Consider the following 20391-nt stretch of genomic DNA (forward strand, 5'->3'; position numbering starts at 1 on the left):
AATCACTAATGATTTTTTGACTGAACATCCTGGACACTGTGGTGCCTGATGAGGAGACAACTTGGGTACAAAGTTGAACAGGAGGGTTTTTGGAGAAGGGATATTTTTGCAGTGTTCCAAGTCAATAATAACTGTGGCAAAATGTCATCATTTTTCAAAATGTCCTCACGAAGATGGTTTGAAATTCTGTCTCTCCCTCATCCTCAGCTTCTACAGCCCTTTAAAGAAAACCTTTGACTCGTGGATCTAAAAAGATCAGATGTTGTCTCCTCCAGAACATCAACACTTTAACGTTGTTGGCAGGACTCCAACCTGAGCAGGGAGACCCCAATGGATTTCTAGTCCATCGCCTTCACCACTCGGCCACAACAACCACATTCACACACACATTTGTAAAAGATTCACATTGACACAATTCTTTAAAATTATGTTACAAGCCCATTTGTGTGAGGTCCTATTTTCTCTTTTTCAGCATTCCTTTGTTTCCAGGTCTCTAATAAGTGCAGAATTACAAAGACAAGCAAGCTTGATCCATCCTGGGCAGGTGATATGAGCCATTGACCACTGGCCAGAGACCCTGGCACAGACGTTGGGGATGGTGATAGAGAGCATTTCTACAATTATATTCTACATTTATAGAAGTCTACAATCCTACAATTTCATTGAGCAGACGCTTTTGTCCAAAGCCACTTGCATATGTTTTTGGTGAGTTTGGCTCCTGAGCTCAAGACAGTTGTGACTAATAAAGGACAGCTTCAAACGCAGCTGTGAAGCCTCATTGTCAGCTGGGAGGAACGACAGGTGTCTCCCTCTAGTGGCTCCTCACAGCAACACAAGCCTCATTTCATTCACATGCATCCACCACCTCACTACCAAAGGCCAGTTGGGCCTCCACAGACAGGTGAGTTTCAAGTGTTGGACAAAGGTCTTTAAGATGTTCTTATTAATTCTATAACATCTGAGACTAAAATCTATGGAATTACAACTAACAAGCAGTCAAACACCTGATCAGATGCTCCTTCATGAGGCTGAGAAGAATCAATCTAAACTGGGATGAAGAAAATGAATTGAGAAGAGAAACCTACTGATTGGATGACATGGACCCACCTGATCCATGTCAGCCTTGTTGGAGCAGAAAGAGGTGGATCAGAGGAATCAGTGGATCAAGACTCAGGTGTCAGATGAAGAATGTCTTTATTGACAATGGAGTCAGAGAAATCTTCCAATGTGAGAGAACGTGACAGACCATTTTATACCACAGACAGGCTGTGTGTGTGTGTGTGTGTGTGTGTGTGTGTGTGTGTGTGTGTGTGTGTGTCCTAACTGACTGGAAACTGGATAATAACCAGACTAACTTTTATTATTGACCAAGTCTGGGTGACTCACTTAATTCATAACTGAAGTGATTATTTAATTAATAAACAAAACATTTGTCCAAAAGTCATGATCAAATTCATGTAAAATCTGAGCAACGAGGGTTTGAAAATGTTCAAATGAGCCAAAACAATGTCCTGGGTTCCAACCAGGGACCTTTAGATCCACACCAAACTTCCCTGACCTCATAGAAACTAGAACATTTCAACAAATAAATTCAAATTCAACTCAGCAGCAACTCTAGAACAGTCAGAGCACTTGCTAATTCCCCTGTTAGCTCCAGATCAGACAATGCAGGCTCACCTTCACACTTGGTTGTACGACCGTCACCAGTTGAATCTTCTCTGGTTCAACAAACTCTGGGGACTCAAGACACAAGTCAGCACCGGTGCAGGTCCAGATCCAGATGTTAGCTGATGGGGACAATGGCTTAAGGGAGCTCCAGGTAGCTGGTTTGAACTGGTCCCTCATCTCTGTGAGGAGAAACCATCTGAGGTGGAGGGTGAAGATCTGCTTTGTCCTCCTGATCTCCCAGTAAAGCCAGTATCAGTAGCGGCTGGCTCATAGGGGGCGCTGGGGCGCCGCCCCACCAGCTGTGGAGAGGAAAATCCCTACATGTATTGATACATATATGTGCATATGTTTACAATTTGTATCGTCAATGTCAGCCTTACTTAATTGTGTGTGTCTACATGCAATATGGGTCATTTAAACAACATTTACGCCAACTGACTCATTCAATTAATCGTGAATTTACTCTGATAGACTGTATAATTTGTCTTTAGGGGCGCTCGTCAAAGCGCCCCAGACCTGCAATTAATTAGCCAATCCTGTATGGTTGCTAGGGAAAAATAATGAATAATTGGCCAATCAACATCGCCAAATTTAACGGCGTAGGGGCGCTGGAAAAGTCGCCCCTACGCCAACGTAAAATGCGTGAAGGTTTGGATTGCTAAAGCTAGCTGAGGAGCCCGCGATATTCTTTTTGCGTAGTGAGATTCCCAGATTTCCGATGCCCTACGAAAAAAATACCGCGAGAAGTGAGTGAGAGAGAAAATGGCGACAACAACGATCGAAGTTCAAGAGCAGCAGTTTCCACCAAATTCGGTGAGATCCCTTTTAAATGTCCCTTTTGCGAGGAGGACCATGGCGGAAAAAATCCGCGTTAAGGAGCTGGGACCGGACAAGCCTGAAATCAACATCCAGCAGCAGTCCAAGGAAAAGGCTAAATCCTACAACAGGACTTTTTGCCGGAGCTGGTTTCAGCGCAAGCCGTGGCTGACGGGTTGTGGAGCAGCCAACGCACTTTTTTGCTTCCCCTGCATCCCTTTCAGGAGTGACCGGTGTGATTCAGCATGGACACAGACAGGAATCACTGACCTAAAGCACCTCTCCGAGCGGATTAAGAAACACGAAAGAGCGAAAATTCACATGGAAAACTGCGTGAAGCTAGCGGTTCTTGGGAAGATTAGCATAGCAACGCAGCTCGATGACAGTCACCGCATCGCTGTAAGGAAGCACAATGATGACGTAGATAAGAACCGTAACATCTTATCTAAGATAATTAACTGTTAAATTCCGTGGTGCTTTTGAACTGGCTCTGCGGGGACATGACGAAAGTGATTCCTCTGACAACGCTGGAATATTCAGAGGTCCAGTTGACTTGATGGCATCCATTGATCGGGACTTGAGGGAGCACCTTGAAAATGCAACCGTTTTTAAAGGCACCTCGAAGACAGTACAGAACGAGCTCCTGGACTGTATGCTGGCAGTTTTGAGAGAACAGATCCTGGATGAAGTTAAATCGGCAGACTTTTTAGCGATCCAGGCTGATGAAACTACTGACGTTTCAACACAGTGTCAGTTAGTCTTAGTTCTGAGATACATTGACGACCGCCACAATATTCAAGAGCGGTTCTTTGAATTTTTGAAACTGCCCAACACCTGTGCGGATGCAATAGCCAGTGCCTTATTGGAGAGGCTGCACAGCATCCTTTCTGAGGGACAAGAAAAGAAGCTGATTGCCCAGGCCTGTGATGGGGCAGCTGTGATGAGGGGTGCCAAAGGAGGAGTGCAGCGAAAGGTACAAGACATCTATCCAAACGCTCACTATGTTCACTGCTATGCCCATCAGTTAAACCTGATACTGCAGCAAGCAACCTCCCACATCCCTCAGATCAGTCACTTTTTTTCTGACATGGGGGGATTTGCTTCTCTTTTCTCTAAGTCAAGCAAGAGAACTGCAGTGCTTGATGAGATGGTTGCGCACCGACTTCCAAGTGCATCATCAACACGTTGGAACTTCAACAGTCGTGTTAACACAGTTTATGAGCACAAGAAGGATCTGGTGAATTGCTTTCAGGCTATCTGGAACAGTGAAGGGTTTGATAGCCAGACAAAGAGAGAAGCTGGTGGCTATGTGAGAATGCTGGAAGATGAAACTTTTTGTTTTTTACTGGCCCTGTTCCACAAAATCATGCCACATGTGGACATCCTTTACAACCAGCTACAGAAGAGAAACATTGATGCTGTCTACATGGCAGGAGTCACCCAGACATTCATTGACCACATGCAGGCTATCAGGTATGCTAAATTAATTAATTTGTAGCCTAACCTAAATTTCTCTGTATATGTAGACTTAAATGCTTATATATCATCTTATTTAAAGAATTGATTTATCTGTATAATATAACTGACAGTAATGACATCCACCTTTGGTTTTGTTAATGTATCCCTAACCAGTTTTTAGAACTTACTCATGAAACTTATGTGTTGGGTCAGGGAGGATGTGCCTACTCTGGCTGAGGATGAGGAGTTCAGGGGACCTGCTCAGGAGCCACCCGCAAAGAGACGCAGAACCTTGGGAGAAGACACACTGCACCATTTGGCACTGGAGGTAAGAACTTGCTTCTTAGTGTGATTTGAATCACATTATTAAATAAAATCAAAATAAGATGTTGGCCATATGATACAGTGGTCCAGACTTAAATGTATATTGTTTTATGATGATATGAATCATTACAGTATGTTTATTACATAATGTAGGCTAGCTCATCAGGTCAATGTATTAAGACAAGTGAAGATGCAATAATTCCTATTTTGTATAATTATATCATTGCATAGGTATGTGACACCATTGTGAGCCATGCCAAGGAGAGATTTAGTTTCACCAAGCATCTTGTCAGCGCCACACTCCTGCAAGGAGACCTGTTCCCACAGCACAGCCGAAAGTTCCCAGATTCAGCACTGAAAACCACAGTGGAAGCCTATCCCTCATTGGACAAGGCCAGACTTCAAACAGAGCTGTCTCTGATCTACGGGAACGAAGAGTTTCAGAGTTGCAGTGGTGCACTGGCTCTCTATCAGGTTTTGATGGAAAATAACCTTCAAGACACGTTCACTGAAACTGTAAGTCTGCTCAACATCCTCATCACCACACCAATGACAACGTCAGAATCTGAGAGGTGCTTCTCCACTTTGAAGAGGATAAAAACTTTTCTTACAAATACCATGGCACAAGATCGGCTCAACGCTCTGGCTATGCTCTCCACTGAGAAAAAACTGACACGAAACATTCCTGGTTTCAACACCAGGGTCATTGAGAAATTTGCCTCCCAGAAAGAGAGACGAGCAAAGTTCCTGTACAAATGACTGCTGAATTCGAACACACACCCAGAAAGACTGAAACAAATAGACAGAGAGACAGAGGGAGAGAGACAGGTAGACGAAGAGAGAAAGAGAGACGGACACAAAGAGAGAGAGACAGAGAGAGACAGACACACTAAGAGACAAACAAACAGAGATAGAGACACAGAGAAAAGGACACAAAGACGGAGACACAGAGAAGGAGACAGAGACAGACACAGATGAACAAAGAGAGAGACAGAGAGAGAGACACACACACATTGTTGATTTGTATCGTATAGATTAAGCTCAAATCACCTTCTGTAAAGTTAACATCATTGTATAATATTTGATCTCATAAAATTGACTGTAGTTGTAAATTGTTGTTGTTTTTTTTGTCTTTGAAACTGTCGATTTTAAGAAGGAAAGTAAATACTATTTTAAAACATTTAATAATTGTCCGGCTGCTCTTTTTGAATGATTATACTAGACTAGGCACGGAAATGTTTTTGGCACACCAGCCCCACCAAGAATTTTTTTCACCAGCCTCCACTGGCTTCTGTCATTTAGTTTACAGGAAATGTTGATGACACACTGGGATTTTTTGTTCTCCTGCTGTCACTGTCAAGTGCCAGCTTAACATGTGAGAGGTAGCAGGATCCATGCATGTGTTCATGTTTACAGCAGACAAGGAGGAAACCTTGGAGGATTTCAGGGACTTTTAGCAGTGGTTCACACTTCAGGTGTGAAAGCTTCTGAGTATAAAATTTTAAGTGAGCGAGCCAGGAGTTGAACCTAGAATCTTCTGACAGTAGTCAGTCATGCTATCCATTGCACCACCAGCCCTGTGAAAACCGCTTAATGTTCATGTGTACTTGATTTTATAGACAATCCAAACGATCTGGTGGCATTTTCAGGGGACACAATGGTGCAGTGGTCAGCACTGTTGCCTCACAGCAAGAAGGTTCCAGATTCGAGCCCCAGCTGTGTGAGTCTGCATGTTCTCCCTGTGTCTGTGTGGGTTCTCTCTGGTACTCCAGCTTCCTCCCACAGTCCAAAGACATCAAGAGGGGACGAGGCTGATTGATACTCTAAATTGACTGTAGGTGTGACTGTGAGTGTGAATGGTTGTCTGTCTCTATGTGTTGGCCCTGTGATGGACTGGTGACACGTCCAGGGTGAACCCCGCCTCTTGTCCAAAGGCTGCTGGGCTAGGCTCCACCCCCACACACAAACCTTGACATATAATCAGTGGAGAAAAGGAAATTGATCAACACACATGACTGAATCTGTTTTGAGAACTGAACTGGATATAAACTCTGAGAATTCAGAGTAAGGACCAGGAAGGTGGGACACAATAATAGATAGGAGGAAATGTGGAGTCTGGATTCTTTTCTAGAATGTGACGGCAATGACAGTCCTGCCAAGTGACATCACTGACATGAATGGATGACTTCAGTCACATGACTGGATGACTTCAGTCACATGACTGGATGACAGTGTAGATTCCAATGTAGAGGTTGGGGAAATAGTCTCTGAGAATCCAGCTTGAACCAACGCCCTCCTTGTTCTTCAAAAACCCAAACAGCGACCATCAGTCTCCCTCCAATCCTGTACTTGGGTTCAATGTTGCTGTTCCATTTTGCAGCAGTAGGTGTCGCTGTGATACCAGGTTCAGTTCAAGAGTCCCAACTCCAGCTCATGTTGGTGACCTCAGTGGCAGGGTAAAATGATGCTTCAGTGGATCATGTGGATCAACTCATGTCTGTCCTCACTGCTCCACAGGTCTGTCAAATGTTCTGTAAAATAGTTTGAGCACAGCAGAGATGCTAGATTAGGAGATGATGGGAGTTGTTGCAGATACCAGTGTCCAAAGTCCAGCTTGAACCCAGTTTGTGCACTTATTTGTCAAGCGAGCATAGATTCTTTTCACTGCCAAGCTAAAGTGACTTCTGTCAACAAAGGTAAACATAAAAAAGGATATTTCTACTGTCAGTTCAAGATTTTTATCAAACTCCTTTTTCATAGCTTCAACCTTCCTCTTGTGTTAGCTTTCTGTTCCCATCTCTGATGTTAACAGGTCAGTTTTGACCCACGTCTTCAATCAGCTGTCAAATAAACTAAAAACAATTTTCGATCATCCAAGTTGTTTCCCATCTCTTGGTTACCTTGTTAGGCTTCCTTATCCATGGAAATATTGATTGGAATATTTTGTTGTGGGCCTCTGGACCTTTTTTTAGTCAGTAAAACCTCGATTTCAGTTAAAAAAATGATCAAATGAACCTCAAGAAAATCATAGAAATAAACAAAAGGTTGTTGTGTTTCCTGACCATTACTGAGGGGTGTTAGAACACATCTCTGACATGGATTGGTTTGATTTATTATTCATTTTAATATTATTAACTATTGTAACATCCATGGTGTTATGGGTCAGTTTCGACCCTCATATATTTACCTCAAGAAAAAGGCAAAAAAGTCTCTTTTTTTCAGCAATAGAACTTTAATACAAACACAAAATAAAAAGCAGAAATGGAGTGACTGCAGGAACAGGAGCTCCATGGAGCTCAAAGGAGTGATCACTCTCAACTTTGAGCAGTCCTGTTCAGAGTTTTCCAACAGGGCTTTGAGAGACCAAGAGTTCCCCAGAGCTGCAAGGAGGAACAAGAAGGAGACTTGGAAAAAGAAGGGAGGGAAACCTGTTGATGTGTTATGAACTTAAGTCACATAAAGTTCTCCATTTATTGAGTTTGTATTTTAAAAGTTCATTGTGCAGTTCAGTGTTGAACAATAAAGAATGTGTTTATTGGTGATAAAGCATTTCAAGCTTTAAGTAGGAGGAATTGCTTTCTTGATCACCCCTTGACTGAAAACACCTACAAAATAAAACACACCACTGCTGTGGGCACCCACCTCATGGGAGTCAGGCCCCTGGTGGTCATGGCCCCCAGGAGCCGTGGTGGGCGTCCCTGATTTTCATTTCTAAAAGGTGGCAACCTGACAGCAAACAAACCCATCCTCTGAACCAGGAGTCTCAGTTGAGGCTGCATCTGAAACCAAAGACTTTGTATGAATAACTGTCAACCCACATTCTTTGTCTGGACTGAAAGTTAATTAGTTAACAGTTAGCTAAGCTACCTGTGGTCAACTACTGATTTAAAAAAGGTCCAGAGGCCCACAACAAAATTTTCAAATCATCCAGTCATGTGACTGAAGTCATCCTGTCACGTGACTGAAGCCATCCAGTCATGTGACTGAAGTCATCCAGTCATGTCAGTGATGTCACTTGGCAGGACTGTCATTGCCGTCACATTCTAGAAAAGAACCCAGACTCCACATGTGGCTCCCATGATAACTGATGGACCTCTGGTTGGAGGCTGGACGATGATGTTTGGACTTGAAGGAAAACTCCTCTTCCAAATTCCATTGTGTTCAAATTTAAAGTCCCACAATAAGAAGTAGCTGAATCTGACAGGTGAAGGTTTGGAACTACAAGATGGTTGATGTTTACTTGACTTGATGCTCTGACTGTCAGGGTGGATGACAGCTTCTTTCTGCTGCTGCATCTGAGTGGCTATGATTGGAGGTTTTACCTCCCAAGGTTGTCTGGTTCCAGGGGAAATTTGAAAATTCCAGTCCCCAACCTTGGCTGTTCTGAAACTCTTCTCCTGAATCACTCCTGAGCTGCAGCAAGAAAAAATACCAGTGCCCAACCAGATCAACTTCATGGCTGCTAACAGCCTCAGACACTTGATTTCCATCAATCTGGAGCCAAGAAGGCCCTCACCTGTGGTTCTCCTCCAGGAGGGTCCAGGTTCTGCCATTGTGGCTCCTTGTGCCACTGCCAGAGAGCCTCAGCTGCACACTGCAACATTTCAACAGGAGATTTACATTCCTTCAAATGTCCTGACATCTTATTCCAATGATTCTGTTCTATCTTTATATTTTAAAATCAATCACACAATGAAAGCTGCCACAGCTGGTTTAAGAGAGAGAACACGCTAAGAGATTTGAAACCAGTAAAATATGCTTTTCTGTGTGCAAACTAGTGAGGGGCATGGAAGGATATTTTACCACCAATACAGAACCCAAACTTTAGTCATGTGATGAGATGGCGACTGTGAGGAGTGATTATGAAGTTAATGGACAAAATGTGAATTGAAAGAAAATACATTAAAAAATACTAAATAAACAAATAAATAAAAGAAGGAGCACAAATGACATTTTTCTGCACAAATTTACTGGTATTAGACTGCATTTTTGGTTCATGAGTAGATGAAAGAGTATCACATATACATTATATACATGTGATACATGTACATGGCTTGGACAAAAGCTTAAAGGAATTGTAGAATTATTTAAATGTACCAAGTGGACTGTTTCAGGTTTCTTGAAGATGCTTCAGCTCTCATCCAAGAGGCGTCTTCAGTTTTCTTCACTGATGGGAGGATTTATAGCTCTGTGGGGGTGGGACCTTCTACAGAGGTGATTGACACATGTGAGCTCTGGGTGTCAGAGTTGTTTTGGTCAGGTTGTGAAAGGGAAGTTGACTCAACTGGTATCTGTGTCAGTTAAAAGCCTCACAGTAATTCCATAATGTAGGAGTAGAAACCAGAGTCGCTCACGACGAGGATGGGATTCGAACCCATGCGTGCAGAGCACAATGGATTAGCAGTCCATCGCCTTAACCACTCGGCCACCTCGTCTGCTGACAGCAACCCTGAGCTTTTAAACACCTGAACTCTTTGGAGCCTATTTGTCAGAAATGGACCCAGCAGGAGCCACTGAACACAACTCTGACATAATCAGGCTTCTTCCCAGCAGCATCGTGCTACAGAAGGCAGAATACAGACCATCGACACATCATCAGAGTGAACACCAGCTGATGTTTACAAGTTTAATTCACCTTTTACTACAAAATGACATCCAAGCTCAGATTCTCTTGTCATGATTGAACAAGTACATGTTTAAGAAGATGAGAGTACCAGACTTTTTCATCCAAGGAAACAAGCATCCTATCACTGTCCTATGCAGAGTTTCTTTAAAAGAAAGTGAGACAACCTCAAGATTTTCTTTTTCCTCTTGTTGGATTTTGCCACAGAGAATCAGAGACAATCAAAAGCTTGTTGGACTTTAACGTTGGAGGACTGAACAAGTCATGACATCATCAGTTTTACCTTCACAGGTGCTTCATTTACTTTACTTTCAATTTTACAGAGGTAGAACCTGAAATCAAAGCTGTCCATCAAAAGAAGTGAAAGCTTCCCAGGCTGTGATGTTCTTGTCTACAAACTCTGTCTTGTATGGAGCTTCAATCTTTAATAAAAAGAATAAAAAGAAGATAACATTTGTTGTGATTTGGCGCTTTAAAAATAAAAACTTACGACTGACATGGAAACTGTCTGGGGGGGGGTGGAGCCTCCATCAGGTATGTGTTTGATGTCTGAATTCTGTCTCTGATGTCTGAATTCTGTCTTTGATCTCTGGGTTCTGAGCATTGATCTCCTGCTTCAGTCTTTGATCTCTGACTGATCCTAAACTAATCAAAGGATCACATCAGCATATTGGTCCAGTCTACAGATGGTTATTTTTACCTATTTGAAGCCTTATTTTGTGTTTGATGGACATTTTTAAAATCATGAATGACTTTTTGACTGAACATCCTGGACACTGTGGTGCCTGATGAGGAGACAACTTAGGTACAAAGTTGAAGAGGAGGGTTTTTGGAGAGGGGATATTTTTGCAGTGTTCCAAGTCAATAATAACTGTGGCAAAATGTCATCATTTTTCAAAATGTCCTCAGGAAGATGGTTTGTAATTCTATCTGTCCCTCATCCTCAGCTGCTGCAGCACTTTAAAGAAAACCTTTGACTCGTGGATCTAACAAAGATCAGATGTTGTCTCCTCCAGAACATCAACACTTTAACGTTGTTGGCAGGACTCCAACCTGAGCAGGGAGACCCCAATGGATTTCTAGTCCATCGCCTTCACCACTCGGCCACAACAACCACATTCTCACACACACATTTGTAAAAGATTCACATTTACACAATTCTTTAAAATTGTGTCACAAGCCCATTTGTGTGAGGTCCTATTTTCTCTTTTTCAGCATTCCTTTGTTTCCAGGTCTCTAATAAGTGCAGAATTACAAAGACAAGCAAGCTTGATCCATCCTGGGCAGGTGATAGGAGCCCATTGACCACTGGCCAGAGACCCTGGCACAGACGTTGGGGATGGTGATAGAGAGCATTTCTACAATTATATTCTACATTTATAGAAGTCTACAATCCTACAATTTCATTGAGCAGACGCTTTTGTCCAAAGCCACTTGCATATTTTTTCGGTGAGTTTGGCTCCTGAGCTCAAGACAGTTGTAACTCATAAAGGACAGCTTCAAATGCAGCTGTGAAGCCTCATTGTCAGCTGGGAGGAACGACAGGTGTCTCCCTCTAGTGGCTCCTCACAGCAACACGAGCCTCATTTCATTCACATGCGTCCACCACCTCACTACCAAAGGCCAGTTGGGCCTCCACAGACAGGTGAGTTTCAAGTGTTGGACAAAGGTCTTTAAGATGTTCTTATTAATTCTATAACATCTGAGATTAAAATCTATGGAATTACAACCAACAAGCAGTCAAACACCTGATCAGATGCTCCTTCATGAGGCTGAGAAGAATCAATCTAAACTGGGATGAAGAAAATTAATTGAGAAGAGAAACCTACTGATTGGATGACATGGACCCACCTGATCCATGTCAGCCTTTTTGGAGCAGAAAGAGGTGGATCAGAGGAATCAGTGGATCAAGACTCAGGTGTCAGATGAAGAATGTCTTTATTGACAATGGAGTCAGAGAAATCTTCCAATGTGAGAGAACGTGACAGACCATTTTATACCACAGACAGGCTGTGTGTGTGTGTGTGTGTGTGTGTGTGTGTGTGTGTGTGTGTGTGTGTGTCCTAACTGACTGGAAACTGGATAATAACCAGACTAACTTTTATTATTGACCAAGTCTGGGTGACTCACTTAATTCATAACTGAAGTGATTATTTAATTAATAAACAAAACATTTGTCCAAAAGTCATGATCAAATTCATGTAAAATCTGAGCAACGAGGGTTTGAAAATGTTCAAATGAGCCAAAACAATGTCCTGGGTTCCAACCAGGGACCTTTAGATCCACACCAAACTTCCCTGACCTCATAGAAACTAGAACATTTCAACAAATAAATTCAAATTCAACTCAGCAGCAACTCTAGAACAGTCAGAGCACTTGCTAATTCCCCTGTTAGCTCCACATCAGACAATGCAGGCTCACCTTCACGCTTGGTTGTACGACCGTCACCAGTTGAAGCCTCTCTGGTTCAACAAACTCTGGGGACTCAAGACACAAATCAGCACCGGTGCAGGTCCAGATCCAGATGTTAGCTGATGGGGACAATGGCTTCAGGGAGCTCCAGGTAGCTGGTTTTAACTGGTCCCTCATCTCTGTGAGTAGAAACCATCTGAGGTGGAGGGTGAAGATCTGCTTTGACCTCCTGATCTCCCAGTAAAGCCAGTATAGATGTTGAGCTTGGAGGAGTTGATGGCCTCCTTCATCTTCTTGTTGGAGACTTTTCCTAAACTCAGCACCACCACAGATCAGAGGAAAGTCCACTTGTCAGCTGGACACTGGAGTTTCTAGTGACCTGCAGGATCTTAGTTGTGGTGGCAGCAGGCCTGTTCCAAGAGCTTTGCTCACATTCATGATCAGGCTTCATAATGGTTCTGGACCACTGTGTGATAGGAGCTGATCCTGGAGCAGCAGAAGACAAATATGGAGAAGAAAAGACAAAAGACAGAGAGAAAGGAGGGAGAGAATGACAAAAAGATGGGGAACAAGATGAGGGTGAAAGACAAGCAGAGAGAAAGACAGGGGGACAGGGGGATGGAAGACAGACACACAACCAACAACAGCAGCAATAATAGTTTTGATATTGTCCTGTTATTGATGTTTTCATGTGAAAGTGGCATATTTAAGATAAAAGACACTGTTAGAACAGAAAGATCCATAAAACCCACCAACAAGAGGTGTGTCTGATACAGATGTGGAATTATTGGCTCACACAATGTTGAGGCAACTGGGAAGAAGACAAACAAAAAAGGCTTGTTTGATTCAGACATTCATCAAAAATGGTCCTGTAGAACTGTTCAATGTGTCATGACTTCAGAGGCTCAAATCCTCTCTAAGTTCTCGTGAGAGTGGAAGAGATTATAAAATGAGAGAAGCAGGGCCCTCCCTCAGAGCTGAAATAGCTCAGTTGGGAGAGCGTTAGACTGAAGATCTAAAGGTCCCTGGTCCGATCCCAGGTTTCAGCAGAGGAACAGCATTGACTTTACTTTCCAGTGGAGGAACTGCAGACATGAAGGAGACTAACATCTTGTCCTGTGCATTCTTATGACATTCAAGACATTTTTGGAGCCTCTTGTTGGATTTTGCCACAGAGAATCAGAGCCAATCAAAAGCATGGTGGAGTTGAACATGGAGGATTGAACAAGTCAAGAAAGCAGCAGTTTGACCTTCACAGGTGTTTCTTTTCCTGTCTAAATGCTGAGTAGCTCAGACGGTAGAGCATCAGACTTTTAATCTGAGGGTCCAGGGTTCAGGTCCCTGTTCAGGTGCTGTGGACGTTCCAGTGTTTGACAACATGGTACTGGATGAAGTTTAGTGTTGAAAAAACTGTCATCATCAAAAGTAGAAGTGTTCTCATCTTGCCACTGTGAGACTGTAGCTGCAGGTCAAATGTGAGATAAAAGTGACTAATAATAATTTCATGTGGCATGCAATTAACGGAAGACCACAAATAACACTGGTCAAGTTAATTTTATTTATATTGCACCAAATCACAACAAAAGTTATCTCATGACACTTTACAGGTAGAGCAGGTCCAGTACCAAACTCCTTCAATGAATCTACACCAACAATTCTCCATCAGCAAGCACATCCTGCAACAGCGGCGACAAAAACCTTCCTTTTAACAGGCAGGAACATCGAGCAGATCCAGGCTCAATGGGGACGGCCTTCTGCTTTGACCGGTTGGGGGGAAAGAGAACAGGAACAAAACAGATAATGGAGGAAGACGGATATGTAGAAGGAAAGAGAGGGACAGAAATAAAGAGAGAGAGAGACTGATGGACGGACGGTGATGTGAGTAGGTGGAGCTACGGGTGGCAGCTTGAGCCTCTTCAGCTCTGCAGCCTCCTCCAGTGGCACCCAGATCTGGAAAAAGGGGAGCCTAAAAGGCTCCTGAGAAGGAGACAAGTTAGTAATACCTATGAGTATAATTAATGTACGACACATATAGGAGGAGAGAGAGGAGTAGAGAGAAGCCCAGTGCACTGCATCTGCCATCTGTCTACTTCAAATTACACGCTGCATGACATTCAATTTCAAAGCTGCAGAAAGGCGCTTCAAGAAAAGGTGTGTGAGGGAAGCTCGCTCATGCTGGTCCCCAAAGACTCAAAGCTGCCCTTTCCTCAAAAAGAAACAAAAACGCTAAAAGTACCTGGTATTCCCAGGCGGTCTCCCATCCAAGTACTAATCAGGGCCAACCCTGCTTAGTTTCCGATATCAGACGAGATCGGGTGTGTTCAGAGCGGTATGGCCGTAAGCCCTTGACTCTTACACACATGGGCTCTATATCCATTTCACTCACTTTACAACCTCAGAAAAAAAGTGAAGCGCAACAGCCTCAGAGTCTTTTCACACGCCAAATAGGTGTCCTGTCAATAAAAGAAAAGAATGTTGATGTCATCGAGAGAAAAGTATTGCTTCTGCCATCTGTCTAATTCGAATTAACCACTGCATGACATTCCATTCGAAAGCTGTGGAGGGCGCTTCAAGAAAAGGTGTGTGAGGGAAGCTCGCTCATGCTGGTCCCCAAACACTCAAAGCTGCCCTTTCCTCACAATGAAACAAAAAAGCTTACAGCACCTGGTATTCCCAGGTGCTCTCTCATCCAAGTACTAACCAGGCCCGACGCTGCTTAGCTTCCGAGATCAGACGAGTTCAGAATGGTGTGGACGTAAGTCCCTGACTCTGACACACATGGGCTCTATATCCATTTCACTCACTTTACAACGTCAGAAAAAAAGTGAAGCGCAAAAGCCTCAGGGTCTTTTCACACGCCAAATAGGTGTCCTGTCAATAAAAGAAAAGAATGTTGATGTCATCTAGAGAAAAGTACTGCATCTGCAATCTGTCTACTTCAAATTACACGCTGCATGACATTCAAAATCAAAGCTGCAGAAAGGCGCTTCAAGAAAAGGTGTGTGAGGGAAGCTCGCTCATGCTGGTCCCCAAAGACTCAAAGCTGCCCTTTCCTCACAAAGAAACAAAAAAGTTTACAGCACCTGGTATTCCCAGGCGGTCTCCCATCCAAGTACTAACCAGGACCGACCCTGCTTAGCTTCCAAGATCAGACTAGATCGGGCGTGTTCAGAGTGGTATGGCCGTAAGCCCCTGACTCTGACACACATGGGATCTATATCCACTTCACTCACTTTACAACCTCAGAAAAATGTGAAGCGCAAAAGCCTCAGGGTCTTTTCACACGCCAAATAGGTGTCCTGTCAATAAAAGAAAAGAATGTTGATGTCATCTAGAGAAAAGTACTGCATCTGCCATCTGTCGACTTCAAATTACACGCTGCATGACATTCAATTTCAAAGCTGCAGAAAGGCGCTTCAAGAAAAGGTGTGTGAGGGAAGCTCGCTCATGCTGGTCCCCAAAGACTCAAAGCTGCCCTTTCCTCACAAAGAAACAAAAAAGCTTAAAGTACCTGGTATTCCCAGGCGGTCTCCCATCCAAGTACTAAACAGGCCCGACCCTGCTTAGTTTCCGAGATCAGACGAGATCGGGCGTGTCCAGAGCAGTATGGCCGTAAGCCCTTGCCTCTTACACACATGGGCTCTATATCCATTTCACTCACTTTACAACCTCAGAAAAAAAGTGAAGCGCAACAGCCTCAGGGTCTTTTCACACGCCAAATAGGTGTCCTGTAAATAAAAGAAAAGAATGTTGATGTCATCGAGAGAAAAGTATTGCTTCTGCCATCTGTCTAATTCAAATTAACCACTGCATGACATTCCATTCGAAAGCTGTTGAGGGCGCTTCAAGAAAAGGTGTGTGAGGGAAGCTCGCTCATGCTGGTCCCCAAAGACTCAAAGCTGCCCTTTCCTCAAAAAGAAACAAAAACGCTAAAAGTACCTGGTATTCCCGGGAGGTCTCCCATCCAAGTACTAACCAGGCCCGACGCTGCTTAGCTTCCGAGATCAGACGAGTTCAGAATGGTATGGCCGTAAGTCCCTGACTCTGACACACATGGGCTCTATATCCATTTCACTCACTTTACAACCTCAGAAAAAAAGTGAAGCGCAAAAGCCTCAGGGTCTTTTCACACGCCAAATAGGTGTCCTGTCAATAAAAGAAAAGAATGTTGATGTCATCTAGAGAAAAGTACTGCATCTGCAATCTGTCTACTTCAAATTACACGCTGCATGACATTCAAAATCAAAGCTGCAGAAAGGCGCTTCAAGAAAAGGTGTGTGAGGGAAGCTCGCTCATGCTGGTCCCCAAACACTCAAAGCTGCCCTTTCCTCACAATGAAACAAAAAAGCTTACAGCACCTGGTATTCCCAGGCGGTCTCCCATCCAAGTACAAAACAGGACCGACCCTGCTTAGCTTCCGAGATCAGACGAGATCGGGCGTGTTCAGAGTGGTATGGCCGTAAGCCCTTGACTCTTACACACATGGACTCTATATCCATTTCACTCACTTTACAACCTCAGAAAAATGTGAAGCGCAAAAGCCTCAGGGTCTTTTCACACGCCAAATAGGTGTCCTGTCAACAAAAGAAAAGAATGTTGATGTCATCTAGAGAAAAGTACTGCATCTGCCAACTGTCGACTTCAAATTACACACTGCATGACATTCCATTCGAAAGCTGCGGAGGGCGCTTCAAGAAAAGGTGTGTGAGGGAAGCTCGCTCATGCTGGTCCCCAAAGACTCAAAGCGGCCCTTTCCTCACAATGAAACAAAAAAGCTTACAGCACCTGGTATTCCCAGGCGGTCTCCCATCCAAGTACTAACCAGGCCCGACCCTGCTAAGCTTCCGAGATCAGACGAGATCGGGCGTGTTCAGAGTGGTATGGCCGTAAGCCCTTGACTCTCACACACATGGGCTCTATATCCATTTCACTCACTATACAACCTAAAAAAAAATGTGATGTGCAAAAGCCTCACGGTCTTTTTACACACCAAATAGTTGTCCTGTCAATACAAAGACAAGAATGTTGATGTCATCGAGAGAAAAGTACTGCATCTGCCATCTGTCTACTTCAAATTACACACTGCATGACATTCCATTCGAAAGCTGTGGAGGGCGCTTCAAGAAAAGGTGTGTGAGGGAAGCTCGCTCATGCTGGTCCCCAAACACTCAAAGCTGCCCTTTCCTCACAATGAAACAAAAAAGCTTACAGCACCTGGTATTCCCAGGCAGTCTCCCATCGAAGTACTATCCAGGCCCGACCCCGCTTAGCTTCCGAGATCGGGCGTGTTCAGAGTGGTATGGCCGTAAGCCCTTGACTCTTACACACATGGACTCTATATCCATTTCACTCACTTTACAACCTCAGAAAAATGTGAAGCGCAAAAGCCTCAGGGTCTTTTCACACGCCAAATAGGTGTCCTGTCAATAAAAGAAAAGAATGTTGATGTCATCTAGAGAAAAGTACTGCATCTGCCATCTGTCTACTTCAAATTACACGCTGCATGACATTCAATTTCAAAGCTGCAGAAAGGCGCTTCAAGAAAAGGTGTGTGAGGGAAGCTCGCTCATGCTGGTCCCCAAAGACTCAAAGCGGCCCTTTCCTCACAATGAAACATAAAAGCTTACAGCACCTGGTATTCCCAGGCAGTCTTCCATCCAAGTACTAACCAGGACCGACCCTGCTAAGCTTCCGAGATCAGACGAGATCAGGCGTGTTCAGAGTGGTATGGCCGTAAGCCCTTGCCTTTCAGACAGATGGGCTCTATATCCATTTCACTCACTTTACAAACTCAAAAAAAATGTGATGTGCAACAGCCTCACGGTCATTTTACACACCAAATAGTTGTCCTGTCAATACAAAGAAAAGAATGTTGATGTCATCGAGAGAAAAGTACTGCATCTGCAATCTGTCTACTTCAAATTACACACTGCATGACATTCCATTCGAAAGCTGTGGAGGGCGCTTCAAGAAAAGGTGTGTGAGGGAAGCTCGCTCATGCTGGTCCCCAAACACTCAAAGCTGCACTTTCCTCACAATGAAACAAAAAAGCTTACAGCACCTGGTATTCCCAGGCGGTCTCCCACCCAAGTACTAACCAGGCCCGACCCTGCTTAGCTTCCGAGATCAGACGAGATCGGGCGTGTCCAGAGTGGTATGGCCGTAAGCCCTTGACTCTTACACACATGGGCTCTATATCCATTTCACTCACTTTACAACCTCAGAAAAAAAGTGAAGCGCAACAGCGTCAGGGTCTTTTCACACGCCAAATAGGTGTCCTGTCAAAAAAAGAAAAGAATGTTGATGTCATCTAGAGAAAAGTACTGCATCTGCCATCTGTCTACTTCAAATTACACGCTTCATGACATTCAATTTCAAAGCTGCAGAAAGGCGCTTCAAGAAAAGGTGTGTGAGGGAAGCTCGCTCATGCTGGTCCCCAAAGACTCAAAGCTGCCCTTTCCTCACAAAGAAACAAAAAAGCTTACAGAACCTGATATTCCCAGGCGTTCTTCCATCCAAGTACTAACCAGGCCCGACCCTGCTTAGCTTCCGAGATCAGACGAGATCGGGCGTGTTCAGAGTGGTATGGCTGTAAGCCCTTGACTCTGACACACATGGGCTCTATATCCATTTCACACACTTTACAACCTCAGAAAAAAAGTGATGCGCAATAGCCTCAGGGTCTTTTCACACGCCAAATCGGTGTCCTGTCAATAAAAGAAAAGAATGTTGATGTCATCTAGAGAAAAGTACTGCATCTGCCATCTGTCTACTTCAAATTAACCACTGCATGACATTCCATTCCAAAGCTGTGGAGGGCGCTTCAAGAAAAGGTGTGTGAGGGAAGCTCGCTCATGCTGGTCCCCAAAGACTCAAAGCTGCCCTTTCCTCACAAAGAAATAAAAAAGCTTACAGCACCTGGTATTCCCAGGCGGTCTTCCATCCAAGTACAAACCAGGCCCGACCCTGCTTAGCTTCCGAGATCAGACGAGATCGGGCGTGTTCAGAGTGGTATGGCCGTAAGCCCTTGACTCTGACACACATGGGCTCTATATCCATTTCACACAATTTACAACCTCAGAAAAAAAGTGATGCGCAACAGCCTCAGGGTCTTTTCACACGCCAAATCGGTGTCCTGTCAATAAAAGAAAAGAATGTTGATGTCATCGAGAGAAAAGTACTGCATCTGCCATCTGTCTTCTTCAAATTAACCACTGCATGAAATTCCATTCCAAAGCTGCAGAGGGCGCTTCAAGAAAAGGTGTGTGAGGGAAGCTCGCTCATGCTGGTCCCCAAAGACTCAAAGCGGCCCTTTCCTCACAATGAAACAAAAAAGCTTACAGCACCTGGTATTCCCAGGCGGTCTTCCATCCAAGTACTAACCAGGCCCGACCCTGCTAAGCTTCCGAGATCAGACGAGATCGGGCGTGTTCAGAGTGGTATGGCCGTAAGCCCTTGACTCTCACACACATGGGCTCTATATCCATTTCACTCACTTTACAACCTCAAAAAAAATGTGATGTGCAACAGCCTCACGGTCTTTTCACACACCAAATAGTTGTCCTGTCAATACAAAGAAAAGAATGTTGATGTCATCTAGAGAAAAGTACTGCATCTGCAATCTGTCTACTTCAAATTACACACTGCATGACATTCCATTCGAAAGCTGTGGAGGGCGCTTCAAGAAAAGGTGTGTGAGGGAAGCTCGCTCATGCTGGTCCCCAAACACTCAAAGCTGCCCTTTCCTCACAATGAAACAAAAAAGCTTACAGCACCTGGTATTCCCAGGCGGTCTCCCATCCAAGTACTAACCAGGCCCGACCCTGCTTAGCTTCCGAGATCAGACGAGATCGGGCGTGTTCAGAGTGGTATGGCCGTAAGCCCTTGACTCTGACACACATGGGCTCTATATCCATTTCACACACTTTACAACCTCAGAAAAAAAGTGATGCGCAACAGCCTCAGGGTCTTTTCACACGCCAAATCGGTGTCCTGTCAATAAAAGAAAAGAATGTTGATGTCATCGAGAGAAAAGTACTGCATCTGCAATCTGTCGACTTCAAATTACACACTGCATGACATTCCATTCG

At 44.0% G+C, this 20391-nt stretch overlaps 8 non-coding genes and 6 pseudogenes across 8 annotated transcripts; 1 reads left to right on the forward strand and 13 right to left on the reverse strand.

Annotated features, from left to right (window-relative positions):
- Positions 1-9619: 9619 nt before the first annotated feature.
- trnas-gcu (transfer RNA serine (anticodon GCU)) lies at positions 9620-9701 on the reverse strand. Its single transcript has one exon. It is a non-coding gene; the product is annotated as a tRNA-Ser (tRNA).
- Positions 9702-13277: 3576 nt separating this feature from the next.
- trnaf-gaa (transfer RNA phenylalanine (anticodon GAA)) lies at positions 13278-13350 on the forward strand. Its single transcript has one exon. It is a non-coding gene; the product is annotated as a tRNA-Phe (tRNA).
- A 1175-nt stretch (positions 13351-14525) lies between these two features.
- Positions 14526-14644, reverse strand: LOC147266909 (5S ribosomal RNA; annotated as a pseudogene).
- A 728-nt stretch (positions 14645-15372) lies between these two features.
- On the reverse strand, positions 15373-15491 carry LOC147266910 (5S ribosomal RNA; annotated as a pseudogene).
- Positions 15492-15800: 309 nt separating this feature from the next.
- LOC147266911 (5S ribosomal RNA) lies at positions 15801-15919 on the reverse strand (annotated as a pseudogene).
- A 728-nt stretch (positions 15920-16647) lies between these two features.
- Positions 16648-16766, reverse strand: LOC147266912 (5S ribosomal RNA). The gene has a single exon (XR_015114524.1). It is a non-coding gene; the product is annotated as a 5S ribosomal RNA (ribosomal RNA).
- A 308-nt stretch (positions 16767-17074) lies between these two features.
- On the reverse strand, positions 17075-17193 carry LOC147266913 (5S ribosomal RNA). The gene has a single exon (XR_015113128.1). It is a non-coding gene; the product is annotated as a 5S ribosomal RNA (ribosomal RNA).
- Positions 17194-17503: 310 nt separating this feature from the next.
- On the reverse strand, positions 17504-17612 carry LOC147266914 (5S ribosomal RNA; annotated as a pseudogene).
- A 309-nt stretch (positions 17613-17921) lies between these two features.
- LOC147266915 (5S ribosomal RNA) lies at positions 17922-18040 on the reverse strand (annotated as a pseudogene).
- Positions 18041-18350: 310 nt separating this feature from the next.
- Positions 18351-18469, reverse strand: LOC147266916 (5S ribosomal RNA). Its single transcript, XR_015113127.1, has one exon. It is a non-coding gene; the product is annotated as a 5S ribosomal RNA (ribosomal RNA).
- Positions 18470-18779: 310 nt separating this feature from the next.
- Positions 18780-18898, reverse strand: LOC147266917 (5S ribosomal RNA; annotated as a pseudogene).
- A 309-nt stretch (positions 18899-19207) lies between these two features.
- Positions 19208-19326, reverse strand: LOC147266918 (5S ribosomal RNA). The gene has a single exon (XR_015113193.1). It is a non-coding gene; the product is annotated as a 5S ribosomal RNA (ribosomal RNA).
- Positions 19327-19635: 309 nt separating this feature from the next.
- LOC147266919 (5S ribosomal RNA) lies at positions 19636-19754 on the reverse strand. Its single transcript, XR_015114112.1, has one exon. It is a non-coding gene; the product is annotated as a 5S ribosomal RNA (ribosomal RNA).
- Positions 19755-20064: 310 nt separating this feature from the next.
- LOC147266920 (5S ribosomal RNA) lies at positions 20065-20183 on the reverse strand. The gene has a single exon (XR_015114536.1). It is a non-coding gene; the product is annotated as a 5S ribosomal RNA (ribosomal RNA).
- Positions 20184-20391: the final 208 nt, after the last annotated feature.

The sequence above is a fragment of the Aulostomus chinensis genome, chromosome 4 (genome assembly GCF_037954235.1).
Source record: "Aulostomus chinensis isolate RoL2024-O1b breed Wild chromosome 4, RoL_Achi_v1.0, whole genome shotgun sequence".
In the NCBI taxonomy this organism is placed as follows: Eukaryota; Metazoa; Chordata; class Actinopteri; order Syngnathiformes; family Aulostomidae; genus Aulostomus; species Aulostomus chinensis.